This window comes from Neovison vison, chromosome 4, assembly GCF_020171115.1.
Source record: "Neovison vison isolate M4711 chromosome 4, ASM_NN_V1, whole genome shotgun sequence".
Classification (NCBI taxonomy): Eukaryota; Metazoa; Chordata; class Mammalia; order Carnivora; family Mustelidae; genus Neogale; species Neogale vison.
In genome coordinates, this window is record NC_058094.1 from 180,831,074 (window position 1) to 180,858,140 (window position 27,067).

Sequence of the window (27,067 nt, forward strand, 5' to 3'; positions counted from 1 at the left end):
CCTGCTCATGCGCACTCTCATTATCTCTGTATCTGTCTCGAATGAATAAATAAAATCATTTTTTAAAAAATCATCTCTCTTAGGCCTACTTTAAACCCTAAGATGAGTCTTAACAAATATTCAACACATATCTGTTCATCTCTTCCCACGCCAGCACTGGGCTAGGTGGTAAGGAGACAGCAGCCAACAAGCCAGACTCAGTTTACCCTCATGAAACATGCTGTCTCCAGCGGAAGCCAGCTGTTGATCAAACGCACACAGATGTGTTCAGTGCTGCACAGAAGGGCAGGCAGGGGGCCCCAGGAACCTAAGGGGCCAGGAAATGTGAAGGATCTAAGGATCTAAGATTTCAGCTACAATCCAGCTACAATGTTCACCCTCTGCCTGCTGCCCATGGTGCCCACTTGAGCAGGAGGCAAGTGGGCACGATGGACAGCAGCAGAGGGTGAACGTTCTGCGTAGAAGAACAGCACAGATGAAGTCCTCAAGGAGGAGAAAGGCATGTCGAATCTTGCAACCAAAGTAGCATGGCGAGGCTGGGACAGAGTGGTTTGGGGAGATCATTCACCAACGTGGAGATAGACAATGGGTCCAGTGTTTGACCCAATGACTTGGAGGCACCAAATGCTAGGAGATGGGACGAGGACAAACAGGGGAGCGGCTATAGATGGCGAAAGGGTCAAGGAAAGAATTGTTTTATTTATACATTCCTTTGCTGCCATTTATATATTTATCTGAGCAGAACAAATATTTCCTTTCTGCTTCCAGCCATCTATCTGCCTTTTGTCCAAGGAGCGTGTAGCCCAACTTGGATGGGTGGCTGGAAGTGGGGGAGAGGGAGACAGCATGTTTTCCATAGGAGGGAAGGAACCAGAAAGAGGAGGAGCCTGAAGACGCAGGAGTGAGGGGAGTCTGTGGGGGGGCGTGTGAGATGGGAGACCGAGAGCAGCAACCCCCCGCATGATGCCTCCGGTCCTTGCAGGCTCCTGGGGACAGAGCTGGCAGGCAAGTCTTGCCAGAGAGGTGAACCGTGCCAATTATTCAATGGCCTGCAATTATGAAACACTGGCATGATAGCTGGTACCTGCCAAGGAGGCTCAGGGGAGGCTGCAATTCAAATAGGAGACAGATTAGTTGAGCTCTTTGATGAGAATCTGATTGACCTCTCCCTTCTCCCTTCATTTAGCTGAGCCCGTGGCCACCCCTTAAGTCTCCTTTTAGGAAAATTGATTTCAGTTGCAGTTGATGGGCAGAGCATGAGCTGGGGGCGGGGGGGGGGGCTCTGTTCCCTGCAGAAGAAAGTCTTTCCACTTCTTCCACCTGCTCCTGACTGCTGACCCCAAGGACAGCTTTTGGGATGTTCTTGTCCTTCAAACAGAGGGAGGAGAACCAGGTATCCAACACTTCTGTTCCTGTTAAAGAACAGCTCTGCCAGCTTCAGTATATTACGTTGTGGATGACTATATGCTCCTGACACATACTTATGCAGATGCTGTTAACATGTTAGATTCCGAATTCTTTTTCCAAAGGGAAAGCCAATAGCTTCTCTATATCTCAGAGCCCTTTGTTGATCTACTTTTATAAATCTTATCATATGATCCTGATTTCTCTTCAAGTTTATCATCCCTGGTATTCTATACATTTGCCAAGAGCATAATTTTTTCCAAGATGAAATTCTTGACTCCTCCCTTCCTTTTATTTTCATATCCCATCAGCCACCACATGCTGTGAACTTTATCCTTTCTAATTAGTGTTCTTATGCCAGGGTGACACGCAGTGTCTTTGATCCAGGTAACAGATAAAATTTGGCCGGAATCAGGACTGGGACTAGGGCGAAGTGAGTAAAGCACTCACCTCAGATGCAAAAACTTTAAGAGAATCCCCCCCCCCTTGCAAAAACCCTTCAGTCATCAAGATAAATAATATTTTAGTGCACTATCTTTTAAAAAATCAAAACCAGCGCCAAAAAAAATCCATTATGAGCAAATGCCAAAATTTTAGATAAAGAACTGCCTTGCTGAGCCATATTAGAGCCTGAGGTAAAAGGAAGGGAAACTCAACACTGATCCTATCTTTATTTAAACTTTTGTGTTAAAATGTGATCTTGATGACCGAGGCTTTGGTGGCCCCTGAAATTTTGTAACCAAGACAAATACCTTAACTGCCTGACCTTAGCGCTGTCCCTGTCTGGGATACTCCTAGGTAGTTTAGGACAGTATCCCTGACTTGCTTTTAGGTTTAGCAAATGCTGACAGTAAGCTGTCTTCAGTATAGGACACCATCCTTGCCCCTTTCAGTCTTCTCTTTTACAGAATGCTTGAGTCATACTAAACCATCAGGAGGTCCCAGGTAGTCTTTGTCTTTTCATACCTCTCTCTGGTGTATGTGTTAAGCCTGATGCTTGGGGTGCCCTTCCCCCACTTGATAAATTTCTAGTCATTCATCTGACCATTGTCTAGTCTTTTTTTTTTTTTTTTAAAGATTTTATTTATTTGTCAGAGAGAGAGAGGGAGCGAGAGCGAGCACGGGCAGACAGAACGGCAGGCAGAGACAGAGGGAGAAGCAGGCTCCCTGCCGAGCAAGGAGCCCGATGTGGGACTCGATCCCAGGACGCTGGGATCATGACCTGAGCCGAAGGCAGCTGCTTAACCAACTGAGCCACCCAGGCGTCCCCATTGTCTAGTCTTTAAGCCTTCTTTTACATCCCCAGTTAGAACTTACTATTTACTTCCTCCTTCCACTTGTTACAGTACCAAACACTCTCCATTGTTCCTATTTATTTACTGGTGTATTAGGAACAAATGATTGTTTTAAATTGGTTCCAGAATATCATTAAGGAGAGAACGATCTTTCTGTCCTCTCTGAGGGCACAAGCCATTTTGACTTAGATATTAAAGGCAAGGTGACTTCATAACGTCGGAGGATGTGGGGCTAGACACGTTTTCATTTCCCAGTGGACTGTGAGTTCCCTGAAGACAGGGACCACATCTTTTTCATCCTCTAGCAGGCACATAGGGAGGCTTCAGTAACATTTGATTAGAACGTGGACTCAGTTTGCTAACACTGCTTTCATCACCCAGGTCCTGTGGATTGGTGGTGGTAGATGTCTATCAGCAGAACAAAAGAAACAAAACATTGCTATTAAGAGCTATACAGAGGTGCCTGTGTGGCGCAGTTGGTTAAGCCTCTGCCTTTGGCTCAGGTCAAGATCATGGAGCCCTGGGATTGAGCCCCGTGTCCGGCTCCCTGCTTAGCAGGGAGTCTGCTTCTCCTTCTGCCACCATGCAGCTTTTGCTCTCTCTCAAATAAATAATTTTTTTAAAAAAGAGAGCTGGTCAAAAAACAAATTCTTTTTTTTTTTTTTAAGATTTTTAAAAAATTTATTTGAGAGGAGAGAGAGAGTGAGCAGGAGCAGGGAGAAGGGCAGAGGGAAAGGGAGAAGCAGGATCCCATGCTGAGCAGGGACTCCAACTTGGGGCTCCATCCCAGGACCCTGGGCTCATGACCTGAGCTGAAGGCAGATGCTTAACAGGAAGGAAGCTGGTTAAAGAGAAGCTACCAATCTGTGCTATTCTCGCTGGATGGGGGAAGAGTTCATTTGAGGTGAAAGGCTTTGAGGACATAGGAAAATAATTACCGCACTGCTTTCAGTGGAATTCTTAAAACCGAAACCTATTCTTTGGAGGAAAGAAAGGGTTGGCAGCTGACTATTCTCTTTCTCTCTGAGAAGTCACTGGAAAGAAAGGAAGAAAGGAAGGAAAATAAAGTCAGTTGAATGGATCAAATCTCCTTGTAAACATGTTAATGATACGCCTCCTGGAAAGGAAACAAATGGATACTTACTAATGAGAGAGCACTTCTCTAGGAAAAGCTTTTTAGCAGGATGTACTGGTCAGGCTAGGATGGCTTATGAAAAATGCACCTGGAATCTAAGGCTTTATGGGGCATAAAACTGAGATGTTTTACGACCCAAGTTGTTCTTTTGCTTTGGTGATGACAACACATATGACTTAGAGATCTCATATGTTATTCTGGACCAGAGCAAATTCCAATGTAGCAAGAAAGGACCCAGAGAGCTGCTTTCATGGGCCAGAGTCTCCAGCATTCACCTGTCCCTCACAGTTACCTGTATATTTTTTAAAAGATTTTTAAAAATTTATTCATCTGAATCAGAGAGATACAGAGAGAAAGTATGAGCAGGGAGAGAGGCAGAGAGAAAGGAAGAAGCAAACTCCCCGCGGCAGAGAGAAAGGGAGAAGCAAACTCCCCATTGATCCAGGAGCCTGACATGGGGCTTGATCCAAGGACCCTGAGATCATGACCTGAGCCAAAGGCAGACGATTAACTGTCTGAGCCATCCAGGTGCCCCAAATAACCTATATTCTTGAAATTATTAGTAACCCTTGTTACTGGGAAAGATCTCTATCTCCTCTGAGTTTGATTTGACAACTTCACCCTTTGTGTTATCTTGAAAATCCAAGTATTATACATAGTTTGTATTATCTTTATTTCCCTTAGTTTTTAAAAATCTTGCTTTAGGTGAGACATTTATAAAACCCTTGTGCCTGATACATACTAAAACACTCAGTAGCTATTAGTTTGTCTTCCTTCTTGTTCTTCAGTCATGTAGGCTTATCTCAGTTGTGCTATGGAAAATAGGAGAAAAAGAGGGTCCCATGTGGTAGTGACATTGGGATAGAATTGAAAGATTTCACAAATATGAATGCTTAAGATGAAGGACCTGTTGAATATTTCTACAGCCTTCCTTTCCCTTTTGGAGACTTTTCTCCATCAGAAGCTCTTCACTGTTCCTTGAGAAGTCCCCCAAAGAAGCCCAGGGCACACTCACGGTAAGGCTGTAAAGGTCATGGGTGGAAGGTCAGTGCCCACTCAAGCAGGTACCTTTCCTCATTTAATGCTTCTCAGTGTGGAGCACAGCTCTCAGGTCTACAAGCTCAGGCACCTGATTTGTTAGTGCCTCAAGACAGAATCCATCTATTAGGGACAGACTCATATTAACTAATCTCACAGAAGCTGAAGTATACAAATGCAAGCCTGCATGTATTTATTTATATGAAAAATAAAGGCAACAGGGGACATCCTTGTCCTCCGGCTGGCACATTCTCTATAAGCAGTCTATTTGGAAACCTAGAGTCAGAAGGTCACGTGGTGAGTAGGCATTCATTCCAAAAAATTTACTTAGTGCCTACCAGGGGTACCAGAAACCTTTGGGAACAGAGGTTGCAGCTGTCAACAACACTTAACAATTGCCTCCTCAAGGAGGGGGCACATTTCTAAGGAAGATGAGCAGAGAGACAAGTAAACAACAGTTAAACCTATCTCCAGATAGAGATTAGAGTCCTATAAGGAAAATAAAACAATATGAGGAGATAGAGTATAGTGGGTGACAAAGGGAAGGCATGTTATTTGGGAAAGTATGACAAGAAAAAGCCAGCCACATAAGCTGGGGCTGGGGAATTAGCAGGTGCAAAGGTCCTGACACAGACAGAGTTGGCAAGTTTGTGGGACAGAGGGAAGTCCAGCATGGCTATCGGAAAGTGAGAGAGGCAGAGGGGTGGGTAACACAGCAGAGAAGGAAAGTGGAGGTCAGTTCTCATGGGGCTTCAAAGGCTGTGATTAGGAATTAGGGTACTGTTCTACATGCAGTTCAAAGCAACTGGATGATTTCAGTCAGAGGAGTGACTTTATAAACAATCATATGGCAGCTGGGTAGACAACAGATGGGAGGTCAGAGAGGACACGGGGAGACCTGTTAGGAGACCAGAGCAGTGGTCCCAATGGGAGATGATGGGGTTTGGGGAAAGAGCCACAGCAAAGATTCAAAAAAACATTTTGGAGGTGCTGCTGATTGGGTACCATCAAGTATGCCTCTTAGGTTTGGAAGAGGAATCAAGTATGCCTCTTAGGTTTGGATAGTCAGGAAAGGGGAATTAATGATGCATGTTTTGAATAGGGGAGGTGCCTGGCCGTGTTAGTCTGTGGAATCCTTCTTTATTCCTGCCTCCAGGACCAGAGAAAGGAGTCAAGACTTTCCTTCTCCAGGCACAGAGGGGACAAAGAGGAGCTGTCAGCGCTGCCTTTTGATCCTTGTTTGCTGTGGATCCATTCAGTTCATTCAGCCAGCCCTTACTAAGCATTCCTGTATGGCTAACACCGTTATAGGTCTTGGAACTAAAGCAGCAGAGAAATAACACCATCGGATATCAAGAGTGTATCGGGAGAGTTTGTGCTCTGTGGAAGAGAGCCATTCGCCATTCCTCCCTCTCTTTCCCCTTCCTGACAACCTCCCCCTTCTGTAAATCTTTCTTTGGGTCATCCCTCCACCAATCCACCATCCCTTCCAACCCTCCCACCTCCATCCTCTCTCCACACTGGTTAGAGTCTCAGCAGCCTTACGCAGTCAGCTCCCCCAAGAACTGTCTCTGGCTCTTCCCCTACCTCCAGCCGTGGACAGTCAGCTCTTGTGAGTCTTCCCCATCCAATCTGGCAAACCAAAGGCTCATCATTGTGCACATGGGGTGAGGCTGGGTCTTCTTCTGACACAATTTGGAGATGAGCTGAGGGACCGCAGGAAGCATCTGAAATCACTATGAGTCCCTGAAACCAAGGAAATCCTAAAATACCTTGACCTCTGTCTTAAAAAGTCTGTCTCATTATTTCCTCAGAGCAGTGATGGGTACTGACCAGACCTCAGCTCATTTGTAGAATGGCCCCTTCCTAGACACTTGTTTCTGCCTGCTTCTTATTCTCAGTAAGAACAACTCACTTTATATTTGCATAACATTTTGCAAGTTAAAACATGCTTTACCTATTTGGTGAGACCTCAAGTCATCCTTAAACAACTGCGGGCAAGCAGATGGCGCAGATATCCACGTGTCCGTTGAACATGTGAATGGCTTGTCTGAAGCCACAGGCCTTTCAGTCTGGTGGTATTTTTACTGTGGTCACATTAACCTTTCCCTCAAAGCTTTAAAAAGAGCATGTTCTTTAGTAAAGCCCATATCTCTATTAATATATACATATAAGCTATATCTAAATATGGAAAATGCCCATAATCTGAATGTATGTTACCCATGCTTTCTTTCTCAAAGATATATTCCTAGAAACTATCTGATAAAGAGGATTCAAGTTTCCCATAGAAAAATGTAATCTCTGAGAGTTATGTTGCCAATGACCTGGTATCAACTGAATCACAGATTAGAATCAGAGTTTGGTGGAAAAGCAGTGTTCTATCAAGTAGAAACTTCTAAAGCAATCTGATTCACCACTTAAAATGATAAATAATAGAATTTTAGAGCTAGAAGGAACTGTGAGGTCATCTGAGGCAGTTCATTTATTTTACAGTTAAATACCCTGAGACCCATAGAGACAAAATGAATCCCACAAGTTTATGTATACAATTAAGTCAGGGAAGGGATTGAGACCACAAGGAAGCTTCTGGTTCTTGCCTGGTCCTCTTTCCATCACTTCACTTGTCTCCATTTTAAAAGTCTTAATTCTATTCACACTGCTCATTTGAAGAATCCCAGTGAGGGGGTGTGGGGAAGTGGGAGTGTGGGGGAGGGGAGGTTCTTGTTTCAATTCCCAGTTCTTTTTTTAAATCTCTCTCTTTTTTTTTAAGATTTATTTATTTGAGAGAGAGAGAGCACATGTGCATCTGAGCATGGGAAGAGGCAGAGGGAGAGAATATCCAAGTAGACTCTGAGCTGAATGAGGAGCCCAAAGTGGGGCAGTTCTTGCAACCCATGAGATCAGGACCTGAGTCAAAACCAAGAGTGCGATGCTTGAACTGAGCCACCCATCCACCCCCATTTTTCATATCTTGAGATATAAATTACATAAAGGTTTTAAGCAAATGCTCTGATGAATTTTGACAAATGTATACATCTTAAGAGACATTTCTCAGAGTTGAATTGGTGGGTAATAGGGTAGATATATAATACTATGAGAGTTCCCGTTTCTCCACAACCTCGCCAACACCTGTATGCTCAGTCTTTTAAATTTCAACCATCCTGGGACGCCTGGGTGGCTCAGTTGGTTAAATTTCAACCATCCTAGGGCTATATAGAGCTATCTCATTACAGTTTTAATTTATATTTCCCTAATAATTAATGATGTCATCCATCTTATTATGACCAATATACTATCATGTGTACATAGAACAATTTATAAATTCAACCAAGTGAATAAGTAAGCTAAAGAATGATTTTTTTTTTTAAGTTTCCTTAGAATTGAGAGCTTCCAAGGGAAAATTTGGACATTCTGGTTTTCTTTTCATGAACTCTCCAGGGAAGATTCAGCTGATGATTTCTTTTCTGTCGACAAATTATTTGTAGCAAGCAGATACATTCAGAAGTATGCCATTAGCTATTCTTTCTAAAGTAGTTGTCCCAGCAGTTAAATATTTGATGATGATTTCAGTAAGGGCATTAGCTATAAAAATTTAAGAGAGCATCAGTGGAGTATAGAGAAAGTATGGTCGTCGAAGCAATAGAGAATTAGATTTTGATCCTGGCTCAAGTTTCAGTTTTTTCACCTTTAAATGAAGACAAGTGTACCTACTGTGATCGTTTTTTTATGGCTGCCCTAACAAATCAACGGCTGTGGTGGCTTAAAACGAATTTACATTTCTGGAGGTCCGAAGTCCAAAACGGGTCTCCCTGAGTTAAAATCAAGATGGCAGCAGGGCTGCATTCCAGCTTCTGGAGGCTGCCTGCGTTCCTGGGCAGGTGGCCCCTTTCATTTTCATTCACGGCTTAACAGGTGTTTTCTCAGGTGGTCGTCCTGGGAGCACAACTGGCCACAATAATAGCAACTAAATAATAGCAACTAAATAGCATTTCTCTGGCGTTAGCCCCAGCCTGCGGAATTACAGGGCCTCCAGACCTCACCCCCATCCCCACAGGAGCCTTTCGGTTCCAGGGGAGACCTGGGGCTTCTCACACACCATCTCTGCTGCAGAGCACATTTCTAACTGCCGCTCCGCAGCAGAAAACCCCGCCTGCGCTCGCCCGCATCCGGCACCTCCCTCCTTTCTCTGCTGACATGCGGGCGGCCTCCGTGAAGCCTGTGACACTAGGGCCAACCCCTGAGCCGCGCCTCCGTCAGACCCACGCACGCCTAACCTTCTGGAGGTCTCCATGTCTGTTATCTGCGGGGGGCTCCCCAGGATGGGGCTTGCTCTGTCCCTGCTGTCGCCCACATGCCAGTTCTGCAGGATTGTGGGGCTCACCCAGGCCACTGAAGTCACGGAAGCCGTACCTCACCTGCTATCCCCTCGCCCATCCATCTGACCACAGGGCACAGGTCTCCAGAGAGCCAGTCTTCCTCGCCTTGGCTGTACGTGCTCGTGTCTATTACAACAACCTTCCAATAGATGGCAGTCTAGAGCCTTGGGGAAAGGATTTTGGGGGGGGGGGGTCTCTTTGACACATTAATTAATTTCAGGTGTACAACATAGTGACTCAACTTCTCTATATACTTTCCTATGCTTATGAGTGTAGCTACCATCTGTCCCCATACGATGCTATTACAATATCACTGACTAGGGTTGCCTTTTCTAATTCACAAAAAGTACCAGAGGGATTAGCGGCAGCGTCCCGGCCAGGGAAGGATCTTCACAACAGTAGTTAGTGTTCACTCTAGAAACATGTGAGAGATGCATCCCTGCGGCTCCTGTGCTTTCAAGTCCTGATATCAGCCCAAAGGATCCAGAGAGCAAGTGCTAGGGTCAAAAAGCATGAAGGTGCCCAGCAAGTACTTCCACCCAGGCTAAAGGAGAGCAGTGCCCCTGCTGTGCTGCCCCCAAGTGCCCCCAACCCCTCTCTGTCCCTGCAGAAGAGGGACTCTGGCTGGAATACAGGCGGGGGGACGACTTAGCACTCCTGCTTTCTGCTCTGCCCTCAGCAGCCGGAGGTGCTACCTCTCGGATGTATGGGATTGGTTTCCTGTGCCCAAGGTAGCAGAAGTTTCTCCTTTTCTGCTCCGTGACTCCCTAAGGCATTGCAACCAAATGGGGGGTCTGTGTGGGTCTTAGAGAATGACATTCAGGGGTCCCTCAGGTGGCCTCGAGTGTGCTCAGAGTGAAACCAGAGGCACAACAAAGCTCAGGCTGCCTATTCGGATAGAATGAGTCACACCGAGCAGAGGGTGTGAAATATTAAACAGTTCAGCCCAAAGCAGTCTGATAGTTTAAATGCCAGTCACTGCCCCAGGAAGCAGCGCTGCGGGGGGCAGGGGGGGGTGTCAGGAAGTCAGGAAGTCGCAGACACTGAGGCTTGGGTGACCCAAGCAAAAGAGAGTGTCACCACAGAGATAACAGGTTGTCAGTCACCAATTAGGTCAATTAGTGGTTGCGTGGGTCGTTAGAACAGGAGACACCAGAGGAAGATGATTTCTGCGAAGGACCTAGTCTGTGTGGGGAATGAGCTGGTTCCTGACTGATAAAGACATAAATGATTAAGTTAATGGTGAATTTAGTGATGAACCGGCCATGAGTGGCAACTCAGCAGACATCAAAAAAGAGATTCCTACAATGGAAAAACGTTCCAGATCCTCTTCCTCCTCCTTCCCAAAACTAGGAGCGGATGGAGTCCCTGCACACAGCACCGCATGTGTGCTGATGCTCACTAAAGCCGGGTTATAGGAGATTCCTCAGTTGTCTTACAACTTATACATTGTCGTTAGGGAGCCGTTTTAGGAAGATGCCTGTGTTCTCGATTTCCTAGCTTTTTCTCTGGTAAGTCTCAGCTATTCCATCGCTTTCCAACAACTGCTTTCTGAAAAGATTAACGGTGACATAAAGTCATTATAACAGTGACATAAAGATGAATAATGGAGAGCACCTGGGTGGCTCAGTGGGTTAAGCCACTGCCTTCGACTCAGGTCATGATCCCAGGGTCCTAGGATCGAGTCCCGCATCGGGCTCTCTGCTCAGCGGGGAGCCTGCTTCCTCCTCTCTCTCTGCCTGCCTCTGCCTACTTGTGACCTCTCTCTGTCAAATAAATAAATAAATTCTTTAAAAAAAAAAGATGAATAATGGTAAAATGATATAATAATGTCATTTGACTAACATCTATGCCTTAAAATCTTTTCTATACACTATCCCATCTGTCAGTATTAGGGTGCTGTGGAGAAAAACAAATAAAAGTTTTGGCACAGTACTTTGTAAATAATTAAATGCCAGTCATTCATCCCACTAGTATCCTTAAAAAACAAAAACAATACTTTGTGCATTAAAAAAAAAACATGAAATACTTAGGGTTAAATTAAACAAAATATGTGTAAGAGTTATACTCTGAAAATTACAATATTGTTAAGATAAAGTGATCAACCTGAAATAAATGAAGATGCCATATTCATGCAGTGAACACCAATTAATGTTGACATATCATTTCTCTACAAGTTATGGAGAGTTTCAACAGAATCCCAATCAAATCTACAAACTGATTTCAAAGGTGATATGGAACTACACAGGATCTAGAATAACAAGAATGACTTTGGGAAAAAAAAAAAAGTTGAAGAACTCAGATGTGATTTGAAGTTGTAATATCAAAGCTATTAGAGTTATCAAGATAGAATCACAATTACCATATATGTGTTCATCCCGGTAACACTGTGAGGGAAAGTAGCCTTAGGCAATTGTGAGGGCTTTCACCATAAATAAGCCACCATAAGTCACCATACACCATGGTATCAGTCTTCCCTTCAAATTGTCCTTCTGTCTTTAAAAAATGTTGCAGCGCAAAACTGAAAGGAGCAGAGCAAAGGTTTCAAAGCAAGTGGATAGAAAGGGCTTCTACAGTCTCCCTAGGCAGGAACAGAAGAGCACGAGATTGACATTTAATTGCACCAACTCCTTCACAGAGTCATTTTATGACAGTGGTCTTTTTCCTGACCTTTTAGCCAATATACAGAGCCCTGCTTTTCCCCCCCACCCCACCTCACGCCAAACCTCAGGCAGGAAACTCATGGCCCAGATTTTTTTTTTTCCTCTTACCCTTGTAACAACTGTGTAATTAGCACATAATCTAAAAGATTAAGAACCACCTACGTTTTTATTTACCTGTTTTCCAGAACAAGCCAGGTACAACAGTTAATTTTTGTTGCTTGTCTTCTGGCTGTGAGGTCCTACTCCCTTACTTCAAAGTTACATATTTGCAGTTAATGGTGACTCCCTCTCTTCAAACAAGTAAAAGCAGTTTGAACTTTTTGTCACGTTTGCTTTTTTGGCTTATTTGATATTGCCTAAAAACCACTGATGGTTATGTAATAATGGGCAAGTTCCCTTACCCCAAGGAAGGTCACATCCATAGATACAAAATAGACTGAGGCTTCAGGATGAGAAGAGAGAAAGGGTTCCCCCAACTGTGAACTCCAAGATGCAGAGGTCAGGGTAGAGAAGACTCCTTAGGACATTCTGAGGCTGTGGTCAGTAACCTTCTGTGGGCCCAGCTACCCTGCCTGTGATGCGATGTCTCTGGGGAAAATGTGTGTATTTACACCTGAAGAGCTATGTCATTAAAGGACTCTGGTGTTGGCCTGGAGCACCCAGAGTGAGCCCAGGGACAGATACTTTTTTTTCTGAGTGACCCAGGACCCAGACGCATGATGGTAGACCAGCAATTGTGAGCTCATCAACGGTTCAGCTCATTAAAATTTTTTACTTGGATGGCCAGAGATGGTATCAGACGTTGGGGTCAATGCTATCTGTGGTGAAATCAGTCTTGTCACCACAGATGATCTGATAGTGGATGGAAAAAGGGTAGCAGATGACTGTCTGGCCCATTTGTAGGGATCATTTTTACCTCAGACAGGAAGCTTCGAAAATGTTTGGGATGATAGTTTAAGGGATATTATCAGTGGGTTTGTAAATTGTACCAAAAACAATTGTGTATTAATAAGAAAACCAATTAAAATGGTTTTCAATCGACAATAAATAACTAAAATCGACAATAAACAACTAAATATTTGAACACAAAAAATTTCATTGATTTTCTAAGGATGTTTTGTAAGATGCTGTTATAACATAGATGTGGATTGGCTGTTGGAAGTGTCAGTCTGTGTGAGAAGATTTAAATGTTGGAAATATTTGGGGCGCCTGGCTGGCTCAGTCGGTTGGGCTTCCGACTCTTGGTTTCAGCTCAGGTCATGATTTCAAGGTTGTGCGGTCAAGCCCTGCAACCGACTCACCTTGGAATCTGCTTGTCTCTCTCCCTTAGCTCCTGTCCCGATCATGTTTATGCCTACTCTCTCTCAAATAAATAAATACATAAATCTTTAAAAATAAATAAATAAATGTTGGAAGCATTTGGGGCACCTGGCTGGCTCAGTCAGTAGAGCATGACACTCTTGACCTTGGGGTTGTAAGCTCAAGCCTCATGTTGGGTATAGAGATTACATAAAAATAGAATGTTAAAAATAAATAAGTAAAGCACCTGGGTGGCTCAGTGGGTTAAAGCCTCTGCCTTTGGCTCAGGTCATGATCTCAGGGTCCTGGGATCGAGTCCCGCATCAGGCTCTCTGCTTGATGGGGAGCCTGCTTCCTCCTCTCTCTCTCTCTGCCTGCCTCTCTGCCTACTTGTGATTTCTGCCAAATAAATAAGTAAATAAAATCTTTAAAAATAAATAAATAAATAAATAAATGTTGGAAACGTTTGTGAGTGGCGTTAAGGAAGCATCTGGGGAATAGATAAGATGACTGGCTTCAGAGGCCCAGAGACTGGCTTCACCACCGGGTAATGTTCTGGTTAACAGCCCAGATCAGTGTATCCTGACGGAGCCTTGAATTTCAATTCCAACAGTCTGTCCCCATTTAGAGCCAGCTGCACTTCCATTCATTGCTATGGTAAGTATCTGTCTCAGCTGTTGGTCTGGAGATAAAACCCTCAGCAAAGTCCTGATATGGGAAACAAAGGCAGAAGAAAAATTATTAAATTTCCTTACTACTTATAGCCCAGTGCTAAGTCCTTGAAATAGGCAGAGTGACCTTCCTCTAGGGACTCAGAGATGCCTCGACTTTGCTGAGGGCAAAGGTATCTTAGCCCAACCCTCCAGGATCCTGTAAATCTACTTTAACATATAGAAATTCCTTTGGAAGCTCCCTTTTTCTTTGTCTCCCGCACCCTCAAGAGACATGTTAGGAATCGTCCTCCTCTGTCCTCCTCCAAGCATGAGAGACATCTGTAGGGTCTCAGGACCACTTGTTTACTAAACAGTAATAAACGACCTTTCCTAGCAATAGCTACGCTCCTCGGGGTCCTTGGAACCTTGTTTCCAAAATACCTTGGAAGTTTGTTCTGTCCCTAACCCTCTCTCAATTTGAAAGTATACAGTGGGCCACTTCTCATGACCCAGGGCAGCTCTTTCTGCCCACAGGTCCTGTCCCTGTGCTTTAATAAAACCATCTTTTTGTACCAAAGATGTCTCAAGAATTCTTTCTTGGTCGCTGGCTTTGAAACCTAATATCTTTCCTACATCACTGACCTCAATCTAACCTCTATTTGTAGCAGAACAAAGCAAATAATAAACAAATAGGTTGACATATAACCTAAGGTCAGGAGGTGCTGGGGCTTAAGAAGAGAAATAGAACAGGTCAGAGGGGAGGGGCATGTCATCTTAGATAGTATGACCAGGGGAGGCATCCTTCAAGATGCCCCCTGAGAGCCAGTCCCTAAAGGAGGAAAAGGATTCTGAGCTGGAGTGGCCAGAGAAAGGCCCCATAGTGGCTCCTGGAGCTGTTAGGACCACTGGGACTGGAGTGAGGTGAGCGGTGGAAAGATACCTGAGCGCTATCGGGGACAAGATAACCAGAAGAAGGTCAAGTAAGACCTAGGTGATGTCTCATGGTAAGACATTTGGATGTTCTCTTCTGTGACATGGAAGCCATTAGAACATTTTGAAGAGGGGAGAGCGACCTGATGTGATTTACTTTGTTGTGTCAGTTCTCTGGAAACAATTCCATCTGTTTGGCCTACAAAGAACGGCTCGCAGGTCATGGGTAAGGTCAGGGAGGAGCAACTGGTACCAGGATAAGATGGTGGAGACACAACTTGTGGACGTATGAGAGTGGAAATGGTGTAGGAAACAAAGGCAGAAGAAAATGTGGTTAAAATTAACTTTCCTTATAACCTGCCCCCCATTGACAAATACTTAAGGTAGGCAGCATATAATGTTTCTCCTGGAGACTCCCAACTACCTTAATGTTAATGTCTTGCTAAAGGAAAAGACAATCGTTTGACAATAGCCAGGCCTCCAATAATCCCGTGAGTCTTCTTTAGCATATGAAAATCCTTTTGCAATTTCCCTTATCTTTAACTCCCCCAGCACCAAAGGATATAATCAGTTGCTCCTCACAGTCCTGGACAGTCACTCTTTCTGCCCACAGGTCCTGTCTCCATGCTTAAATAAAACCACCTTTTTGCATCACAGATATTTCAAGAATTCTTTCTTGGCTGTTGGCTCTGGACCCCAACACTACTCCAAAAAAACCACATCAGAGATGATGAGAAATTGCCTGTTTTGCAGCTGAAGCCAATAGGAGTTGATGTTGGGTTGGACTGGATTTGGTGATGGAATCTGGGAGAAAAGAGTACAGAATGACTCTACAGTGTTTTGCCTGTGCAACTGGGTAAATACAGATGCTTTTTATAGAAATGGGTAAGACTTGAGGAGGAACAGGCTTTGAAGGGAAAGATGCAAGTTAGTTATTGATAGGCTAAGCTTGAAACAACTGTTAGATGACACTGGAGATGTCAAACGGGCAGCTAGATATGGAGGCTGGGGCTGAGGGAGAGGTCAGGAATGAGATATTAATTTGGGAATCCTACTCTACAGAGGGTGTCCCAAGCCACCGGGGGCTGCATGTAGGGAGTGGGCTTGCCTGCAGATGTCCATGGCCCAGCACTCCCCACTGAGGGATCATGAAGGTGATGGGGAGTCAACTAAGACTAAGAGGCTAGAGAGGTCAGAGCCAAGTCAGGAGAGGGCAATCCAGAAGCGAGTGGGTTTCAGTAGGAAGTAGAGACTGACCAACCCTGGCAATTACAATCAAGAGACCAAGATCAATGAGGGCTGTGAGTCAATGGAACATTGGATTTGGCAACAGGAGGGAAAAGAGTTTTTCAGGGTACAGAGTGGGAATAAAACCTGATGGAAAGAAAATGGGAGGAGAGAAAGTAGAGACAGTAAGGATAATCAACTTTTGAATTTTCCTCTGAACAGAAGCAGAGAAATCAGACAAACTGGAGGTGATCTGGGACCAAAGGTAGACTTTTTTTTTTTTTTTTAAGTGGGAGATATTGTAGTATGTTTGTTTGCTGACAGGAATGATTCAGTAGGACAGGGAAAAAAAAAGTGATAATGCAAGAGTCCAGATGAATCCCAAAACAAATAACCCAGTTACTCAAAAGCTTTTGGATTCCAGGAGGTATGAGCCCTTCCTTCCTCATCTGCTCCACTAATACCTGGGGTGTAAATTGTTAAGGGCCCACCCAGATCTAGAGAAGATAGATGACAACAGTAGGTAATACACGTACTTGGTTGTTCAAATTTCTCTTGTAAATTGTTACCTCATTATATCTTGACATTTAACGGTGGGATTTTACATTTGTGTATAAAATCTTTATATTTTTCAATCTATTTTTTAAAAAATCTCAAGCGAACGGTACCATTGTGGGGTAGATAACTCAGGTTTCATTAGCGACACCTAGTGGCAGTAAATAGCACTAGCTGAAAAGAATCGAATTTCTGACCATCCGTTTTCCCTTTTTTCCTACCTCTGGGTAGTAGTAACTGAGACTGACCCTTTGTATTAAATAAACATCTCTAAAGTTTCTTGAAGTGATCCAAGGAGAGAAGTCTCCAGAAAAAGGAAAAATCTACTTGCCTGGTGGATAGGGTGGGGGTCTAGAGTCATAACACAATTTGAGTAACAAGGACAAACTATTCATCTTCTTAGCTTAAATGCTCTGAGTAATTTGAAGGGTTGAGTTCTCCCTTGATCTGAATTTTTTGAGGACTGGTTTGGGCTGATACATACAATTCTTTTGCTAAATAAACTGAAGGGAGAGTTGGAGTAGATTCTGGTCAATAGAAGGTCTCACCTTATGACTTTGAACTATGGTGTAAGGGCAGTCGCCTTTGTTCACAATCCCATGAATTTTGGTTGACTTAATTTATAACTTCTCCCAAGACTCCTGAAGGAGGACTACAGTCAATTTTATTATTATTTTTTAAAAAGATTTATGTATTTGAGAGACCATGCACACCAGGAGCAAGGCAGGGAGAGCAAGGAGGAGAGAGAGAAACTTAAACAGGCTCCATGCTCAGGGAGAGCTCCACTGAGGGCTCAATCCCAGGATTCTGAGATCATGACCTGAACTGAAATCAAGAGTTGTCACTTAACTGACTGAACCACTCAGGTGCCCTGCCAACAGTCAATTTTAAAGACAGCATTAAATTTCATCTTTTTTTTTTTGCCAATAGCTTGATGCTGCCAAAAAGTCCCAACAATCTATAGTTCCCCAGATGTGAGAGCTCATGCAAGTTCATTAGTGTCATGGGCACATCACATTCTCAGTCTTCATTTTAAATAATGAAAAGAATAAACTGTGCAAATAGATGAAAACATCCAAAATGATAAAGGGAGAAACTCACACAGCTGAAAAAAATGTTTCTACCCTGAAGTATTTACCATAGTAATATCACAAAAGATCGTGACAGATATGGGATTATTACAGGGATTAGGAGAGAAATATGATTCATTGGTTGGGTTTGCAAATCAACTCATTTAATTCTCAGGCAAAACACACACACACACACACACACACACACACACACCCCATGAGCCGAAGTGCTGGTAACTGTAGATTTGCAGTCATTTGGTTTTCAAGTACTTAGTGAAATTAGATTTCTTGCCACCCTAGTCCAGCCTGGTATGTATTTTCGTAGTACCTTTGTTCTTGAGGCTTTGAATGTGTAACAAAAAATGTGTGTTGGGTTGGAAATTATACATTGTTTATACTCTACAGGACACCCCTCTGGATGTTCTGTGATTCCAGTGACCTGGAGCCATTATGTAACTTTGTAAATTGTAGTTCACTGAGAGCAATGCAGACTTCATTCCTGTGTATAGACATGCACATTCCATCCCATCTAGTAGAGGTTCAGTTGGCTTTCTTCTCCTGAATGAATGTACATTCATTTCAATATTCCTGCTCTTTAAATATCTCATTTTTTCAACTTCTCTTTTAAACTGGTTGTGACCCAATTTCATGAGTAAAATAATATATTTTCACTTTATATCTGTATTTATGTCATGATTCTACCCTATTTTGAAAACATCATTTTTGAAGTTATCAAATTATTTTGAAAATTATCATTTCTTTTTTTCTAAAAGTTCTTATGTTACTTCTGTTTTATATTGCCTTACTATATTTTATGTAGTTTTTAAGTTGCCTCAAACTCTTTCTGAAATAAGTTAGGGCATAAATGAATAAAGAATAAGTGCTTAACAACCAAAAATTTTGTTGGCTTACTTTTTTTTTTTTTAAGATTTTATTTATTTATTTGAGAGAGGAGAGAGATCACAGAGGGAGAAGGAGAAGCAGACTCACCGCTGAGCGGAGAGCTCGATATGGGACTTGATCCCAGGACTCTGAGATCATAACCTGAACTGAAGACAGATGCTGAACAAACTGAGCCACCCAGGTGCCCCTGTTTGCTTGTTTTTTTAACAAGCAAAATGTTTAGGGGATCTCTACAGTTCTTTCGTTGATATTCTATTTATCTGGGAACAGGAAGTTCAGGGTAAAGCTTTTTGTCTAATATGACTTTTTTTTATTACGGTAAAAAATATATATGTAATATACAGTTTGCCATTTTAATCATCTTTTAAGGTATATGTGTTTTTTTTTTTTTAAAGAGGGTATGATAGTTCCTTGTCCAGGGGACAGTGATGTCTTAGCCAAGCCCCAAATTCAGAATTTGATCCCCCAATTCGCCATTGGGATGTTCCACCAGCCCGATTTCACGATTTGGAACAAAGGGCATTAAAACCATGATGCGGTTGGGTGGGGAGACCCAGGATTACCCCGCTTGTGCTAGAAACCACAAATTCTTGATTTAAATAAATTTTTGAAGACAGACTTCAGCTATGAAATTTCCCGTGATAACCATGCTTCCTGTGACAACAGTTAGTGAGGGAAACCAATCAGAGTAATCAACTTCATGCAGGAAACTTGTGATATATGCTGACTCAAGGAAGCTGGGAAAAAGTGAGGGAGGGAGTAGCTTGCCACTGGCTAGTGTTGTAATCATCTGTATAACTCAAGGCAGAAAAAACCCCTAGTGGTTTTAGAAAAGACTGTTTTTTCTTTAAGATTTTATCTATTTATTTGACAGAGAGAGATCACAAGTAGGCAGAGAGGCAGGCCCGGGGTGGGTGGGGTGGGTGGGGTGGAAGCAGGCTCCCCACTGAGCAGAGAGTCCGATTCAGGGCTTGATCCCAGGCTCCTGGGATCATGACCCAAGCCAAAGGCAGAGGCTTTAACTCACTGAGCCACCCAGGCGCCCCTAGAAAAGACTGTTTCATGATCTGTCAAAACTGAGGGTGTTTTGGATTGCCTGGGACAGACCCTTCATCATTGTCATCACCATTTCATTATTTATGAAGAAAGTGAAGTGTCAGGGGCACCTGGGTGACTCAGTGGGTAAGCCTCTGCGTTTGGCTCAGGTCATGATTCCAGGGTCCTGGGATTGAGTTTTGCGTTGAGTTCCACATCGGAATCCCTGCAGGAAGCCTGCTTCTCTCTCTGCCTTTCCCTCCCCTATTTGTGCACTTTCTCTCTCTCTCTCTCTTTTTTTTTTTTTTTTTTAAGATTTTATTTATTTATTTGTCAGCTCTCTCTCTCTTTTGTTTTCACTCTCTCTCAAATAAATAAAATCTTAAGGAAAAAAAAAAAGAAACTGAAGTGTGACGACACTGAGACACAGGATGGACAAAGGAAGCTACTCTCCCTTTTTTCTGTTGATAAAATACAAGACTGAACATGACCCTGAGGTCATCTGTACTGTCCTGCACCTCTGCCTGAAGGAGTTATCCAGATAGTCCAGAGCACCAGAACCCTGGGCATGTGGGGCGGGTCATGCAGGGATGGGGCTGTCCCCACTCCAGGCCACCGAATCTGCCAAAGGGAGCAGATGACTGTTCCAAAAAGGGAAGGTGTTCTGAAAGCTTTCAGTGCTTTCTTTGGGACAGAAAATACGAACTAGAAGCACTCCGTCCTAACTCTCAGAGACAATGACGGGTGATATTTTTTTTCCTTAACAGAAATAATTTTTTTAAACAACCAGTACAGTATTTTAATAGAGACATTCTTCATAGGCAAATTGCAAACATTCCAAATTCCCTTCTGAGAAACAAACTCATAGTCTGTGTTCTGGAAAGGTACACACAGATGCTGACAATACTTCCCTTGAGAAAAATAGGTAACAGTTGGTTAGATGTCTGCCTTCCAATCAGGTCATGATCCCAGAGTCCTGGGATGGAGCCCCACATTGAACTCTCAATGTTCCTGCTCAGCAGGGAGCCTGCTTCTCCTCCCTCTCCTTCTGCCTGCCACTCTACCTACTTGGGCTTTCTCTGTCAAACAAATAAATAAAATCTTAAAAAAAAAATTCTATCTCAAAGAAGTCATTTTAAAGATGGATAAGTGGGGTGCCTGGTTGGTTCAGTGGGTTAAGCTGCTGCCTTCGGCTCAGGTCATGATCTCGGGTCCCTGGGATCGAGTCCTGCATCGGGCTCTCTGCTCAGCAGGGAGCCTGCTTCCCTCTCTCTCTCTGTCTGCCTCTCCATCTACTTGTGATCTCTCTCTGTCAAATAAGTAAATAAAATCTTAAAAAAAAAAAAGATGGGTTAGTTTATGCACTAAGATGTTCTATGCATCATCATCCATATTAATGAAAGAAAAATTAACATAGATTAAGTGAAAAAGGGCATTTGCTTATTCAAGAAAATACTAATGGGTTATTAGAAATTTTTACAGTTAGGGGCACCTGGGTGGTTCAGTCGGTTGGTGGCTGCCTTCAGTTCTGGTCATGATCCTGGGGTCCCGGGATTGAGGCCCATGTTGGGTTCCCTGCTCAGTGAGGAGTCTGCTTCCCCCTCTGCCTGCTGCTTGCCTGCTTGTGCTCTCTCTCTCTGTCAAACAAATAAATAAAATATTTAAAAAAATAAAAATTTTTACAGTTATAATGTCATAGAAAGTGCTTATAAAACACGTGAAAAGGATATAGAATTATAAATGGAATATGATTAAAATTATTTTAGGAACACTATGTATCAAAAAATAACATAAGGGAATTCAATTAAATATTAATGGGAGTTGTGTTTGTTAGAAATTTAAGTGATTTTTTTTCTTTCTTTTACTTTTATTTTCCTGATAAAAATGAAATACTGTTTTTGAAACTAACGTCTCAGGGTGCCTGCCTAGCTCAGTTGGAAGAGCATGTGACTCTTGATATCTGGGTCATGACTTTGAGCCCCATGTTGGATATAGAGACTACTTAAATAAAAATAAAACTTAAAAAAATTAAAAACTAACATCTTTTTTTTTTTTAAGATTCTATTTATTTATTTGAGAGAGTGGGTGGGAGAGAGAGGACAAGCTGGAGTGAGGGGCAGAAGTAAAGGGAGAAGCAAACTCCCTGATGATCAGAGAGCCAGATGTGGGGCTTGATCCCAGGAACCTGGGATCATGACATGAGTTGAAGGCAGACACTTAACTGACTAAGCCACCCAGGCATCCCTAAAAACTAAGATCTTATCTTTGTTTAGCAGTTCCATGTTACAAATGTTTTTCATAAACTGTACATCATACTTAGAAATGCCGTGATCCTATGGGATAAGTAGGGCAGAAAGTGTTAGTCCCAATTTACAGAAGGAGAAATTGAGGCTCAATGATTTTTCCAATATTACATTTGTCCAAGAGTCTGCATAATGGATGTGTGAAAAGCAAATAATGTTTTTTTTAAAAGATTTTATTTATTTATTTGACAAACAGAGATCACAAGTAGGCGAAGAGGCAGGCAGAGAGAGCGAGAGAGGAAGAAGCAAGCTCCCCGTTGAGCAGAGAGCCCGATTCAGGGCTTGATCCCAGGAGCCTGGGATCATGACCTGAGCTGAAGGCAGAGGCTTTAACCCACTGAGCCACCCAGGCACCTCATAAATAATGTTTTTAAATGCCTGTGAGGAGCTCCTGAGTGGGATAAGTGTTTGCCTTCAGCTCCGTCATGATCACAAGGTTCCTGGATTGAGTTCCTGAGTTGGGCTCTCTGTTCAGTGGAGAGCCTGCTTCTCTCTTCAGCTCCCCCTGCTTGTGCACTCTCTCTCTCTTTCTCTTCAAATACTTGACATATATGGAAACATACTTGACATGTATGGAAAGATAAAAGTCCTCAGCAGAGAGAAAGAAGCCATGTAAACCTCAGAACTAAAAAATACGTGTCAGAAATTAAAACTTCACTGGATATGCTTCATGTTAGGATGGAGAGAAGAACCAGTGAACTTGAAAGTTCATTAATAGAAATTATCTACTCTAAAGAGCAGGGGAAAAGACTGAAAAAAAAAAAAAAACTAACAGATTCAGAAACCTGCCAAAAGGTTGAACGCAAGTTTTCTTGAAGTCCCAAAAAAAGAGGTGAAAAATGTGGCACAGACAAAAATTTTGAAGATAAAAGATAACTAAAAATTTCTCAGAATTGGTGAAAGACATACATTTAGAGAGACCACAAGCTCAGCCATCCCCAAACAGGATAAATTAACATAAAACCATTCCTAGACACTCCTCAGTCAAATTGCTGTAAAGAAGAAAGAAAAAAATCTTAAAGGCAGGTAGAGAAAAAGGATACATTACATACAGGGGAATCGCTATGGGATTCTCATCAGAAAACCATGAAGTTTTTCCTATCAGAAGCCACAGACAGTGGAGGAACATATTTAAAGTGATAAAAGAATTGTCAACCAGAATTTTATAGCCTGAAAAAATTACCTTCCACAATGCAGGTGAAATAAAAGACATTCTCGAAGAAGGAAAACTAATGGAATTTGTTTCCAGCAGCCTTACTCCAAAAGAAATGTGAAAAGAAGTCCTTTGGGCTGAAGAGAAGGAATCCCAGAAGGAAATCTATCTGCCGGGGTGAAAAAAGCAACAGAAATGGTAACTATCTGCTCATATAAATATGAAATATATTGTATATAAACATAAAAGGTATTTTTTTCTTGAGTACTTTAGAATATGTATGACTTTTGAAAGCAAAAATTATTATCTGGTGGGGTTTTCAGTTTATATACATGTGTTGTAAATGACAACTAGAGCCAAGTTCAGGGAGAGGGGAGTTAAAGGAAGTAAATATATATATATATAAAAGATACAGAGTTGCAAGGCTTCTATATTTTACTTAGACTGGTAAATATTAACTCTAAATTGTGTAAGTTTAAAAATGTATACATAATTCTAAAGTAATTATTAAAAGGGAAAGTATGAACAGATACAATATAAAAAGCCAACAGGTAAGTTAAAATGGAATACAAAAAAATGATTCTAATAATCCAAAAGAAGGCAGAAAAGAGGAAAACAGAAATGAAAAACAGAAGGAAGAAACAGATAACAAAATAATATAAGGGCAGACTTAAATCCAACAATGTCAACAGTTACATAAATGGGAAAGGCCTGAACATACTAATAGAAAGATAGATATTGTCAGATTGAGTAAACAACAAGACCTAACTATATGCTATTTATGAGAAACCCTTTTAAAATAGGACACATACCTAGGTTAAAAGTAAAGGACGGTTAAAGATATACCATGCAAACACTAATCAAAAGAAAGCTTGGGAACTTAGACCGATATCAGAAAAAGTAAATTTCAGAACAAGGGATACTACCAAGGGCAGGAGTGATATTATACAATGATAAAAGAATAATTTACCAAGACAACATAACAATGATAACTGTGTATGTACCTAATTACCTGGCTTCCAATTGCAGAAAGCAAAGCTTGATGGAATTACCGGGAGAGAGAAAACTCTCCCTCAACCATAACAGAATACACACTCGAGGGCACAAGAAACATTCACCAAGATAAACCATTTTCTGGGCCAGAAAACAAAATACATTTGAAAGAATTGAAATCATACCAAGTATGCTCTGGGACCATAATGGACTTCAACTAGAAATCGGTAACAGAAAGATGGCTGAAAATCCAAAAATCTATAAATGAAAATTTAATAAATATCACCTGAGTGTTTTCCCAAAGTTTTAGCAAAGCAGATCCCCATGCAGGAGAATGTTTGTTTCCTGGAGAGAACTTCTTCCTTCAAGGGGGTTTGGAGGACAAACGAGACTCAAGAATGATCTCTGGTACAAATATCTTAGAAGAGGAAGTATATGAATAAAAATAGCATGGGTTCTGGGACTGTCTGTGTGACATTAAGGAAAACACTCCACCTCTGTCTCACTTCCCTGGTACAGAGTCACTACTGAAGACTCTAGAATCTGAATATTGGGCTTCCAGGGCTGACACCATCACTTACCCATGTGTGATCTTGGACAATTTTTTAAAAATTAAATTTAATTTTTTTTCAGTGTTCAAGATTCATGGTTTATGCACCACACCCAGTGCTCCACACAATATGTGCCCTCCTTAATACTCACCACCAGGCTCATCCAATCTTGGACAATTTAATTGACTTCCCCATGCCTCAGTTTTATCACTGGTATAATAATAATAATAATAAGAAGAAGAATTACTATTATTATTATTGTTATTCAGGTCATCGTATGTCCTGGTTTATCTGGGACAGTTCTAGCTTATGTTTGTTATTTGGCTATAATTAGTAACAGTGTCCTGCTTTTGGTGATAAATTATATGTTCACTCTAATAATGGTACCTATATATTATAGGGTTGTTGAGAGGATTGAATTTGTCATTGTGCATAGTATTTTCGAATGGTGCAGGCAGTCAGGATCATATCCATCCTTTCGGTAAATTTGATCACCTGCTGTGGCCCAGACACTTTCCTAGACTCGAGGCTATGGTGCAGACACCACACTCAGAGTCAGGGACCTGACACAGGGGTTAAGTGCACAGACTCTGATGCTAGACTACCTGAGTATGGATCCTGGCTCTGCTCTCTACTAGCCATGTGACTTTGAGCAAGTAGTTTGGGTTCACACTTGTCATGTGAGTTGTTACGAAGATTGAATGGGTTACTATTTGCAAAGCTCTTACATCAATACCCGGTATAGTAAGTTCTATATAAATATTTGTTAACTAGAACTTATATTCCCAGTGTTAGGAAGATTAAGCGCTTTGGTACAGGCAATGTTTTATGTATTTGTACCGGATATTTGCTTTTCATTACTAAATTTGTCCACTCTGGTATTTTTCTCAAAACAAAGGAAATCTCTGAAGGTGTACTGATGACTCCTCTACTTCCAGAGACAGTAGACTTCCAGGAACTTCCAGAGGACAATTTTTCCCCCTAGTTTAAAAAATATAGTCCTAGAGTGCCTGAGTGGCTCAGTCATTAAGCATCTGCCTTTGGGTCAGGTCATGATCCCAAGCTCCTGGGACTGAGCCCCACATCCAGCTCCTTGCTCAGAGGGAAGCCTGCTTCACCCTCTCCCACTCCTTCTGTTCGTGTTCCCCCTCTCTCTCTGTATCTCTCTGTCAAATAAATAAATAAAATCTTTAAAAAAATATATAGTCCTGTTATATTATCAAGACAACTGTAGTATTATTAATATGATTCTTATAACGAGACAGGCTCAAAGACTCACCAAGTTCACAGAGCATTGCATCTTTTTGATCAAGTCTTTGGCAAAGCTGTTAAGGTGAGTGTTGCATTTCATTGTGTTTCTAGAGGACAGCAAGCAAGCTTCATTTGCTGAACCAGGCCAGAGCAAGTTCAAGTAACACATTATCAAAACCAACATGAAGAAGCTAGCTTGTTCCATTATCCGAGATAGAAAAGCTGTAATAACGAAACCTTAATTCAAACACAGGCAGTCTTAGCCCTGGAGACCATCTACAGAAAATTGCTACAATAAGAAGAGAAGAGATCCTGAGGTTGCTGAGTGCTATAAATACACTAGTCTGTCTTCCCCAGTGTGGGATGGGGCAACACCCCCTCCAAAGTGTGCCACCTGCAGCCTAACTTATCTGCCACAGGTTAGGGACCCTTTCCACCCATCAACTCTGAGCCTTGAATGGATTTCGCGCATCACTCTTTCCAACATCCATACATCCAGGGAATGCTTTATTTCCTGCTAAGAGATTCCAACAATTCCAATGGCTAATGCGTGCAGGTCTAATTCAGGCTTTGGCGGCTGTAACCCGACTATAGTGACATTTCTATGCCATAATATATGCAACCAAAGAACTCAGCAATGCTCCTTCCTCACCCCCAGCCTCTTGGAATGTGCAAAATGTGCCTGTTAAGTAGCATAATCCTTTTTACTTAGAGTGCCTTTCCCGCTGGAGCCTTGCAAGCACTCACCGCTAATGGCCTGTTTTTAAGGATCTCCTTGAGACCAGAGATGGCACCTGGGCCTTAAACCTAACAACATCAGAGCCTATCCCTGTTTCATACATTTCGGGTATGCTCAGAAAGAGGCCCTGAAAATGGACTATCTTACCTTGGTTTCTCATTCAGAAGATGCCCCTCTCACTTCAGGCAAAGCTGCTCCTGCTGATGGTGCATCTGACCTCAAGCAGCTGGCTAAGATCCCAGGCACAGGCAGTCAGCCTCTGACCCGGGCCCCAGCCTTCTCTGGATAAATGTGCGCTCTTTCATGGACCTAAAAGGAGAGGAATCAAGAGCACAGACTAAAAATTTCAGAATGGTAAAAAAGAGGAAAAATCAGACATTTTTCTCTTCGAATACGAATTATTTTAAATGTACAATTTAAGGATGCATTGACCCTATAAGCAAGCAAGGAAAACTTGTTTCCCTTTCTTCATCTTCCTGGACTCCCTTCCAGCT

The 27,067-nt window shown here is 42.3% G+C and overlaps 1 long non-coding RNA gene across 2 annotated transcripts; it reads right to left on the minus strand.

Moving 5' to 3' along the window:
• On the minus strand, window positions 1-27,067 carry LOC122904067. Of its 2 annotated transcripts, none has more exons than XR_006384141.1 (3): window positions 26,987-27,067; window positions 26,721-26,882; window positions 1-32 (listed from the first exon to the last, which is right to left on the minus strand). It is a non-coding gene; the product is annotated as an uncharacterized LOC122904067 (long non-coding RNA). The 2 variants fall into 2 exon arrangements; XR_006384142.1 differs by lacking the exon at window positions 1-32 and adding an exon at window positions 23,188-23,208.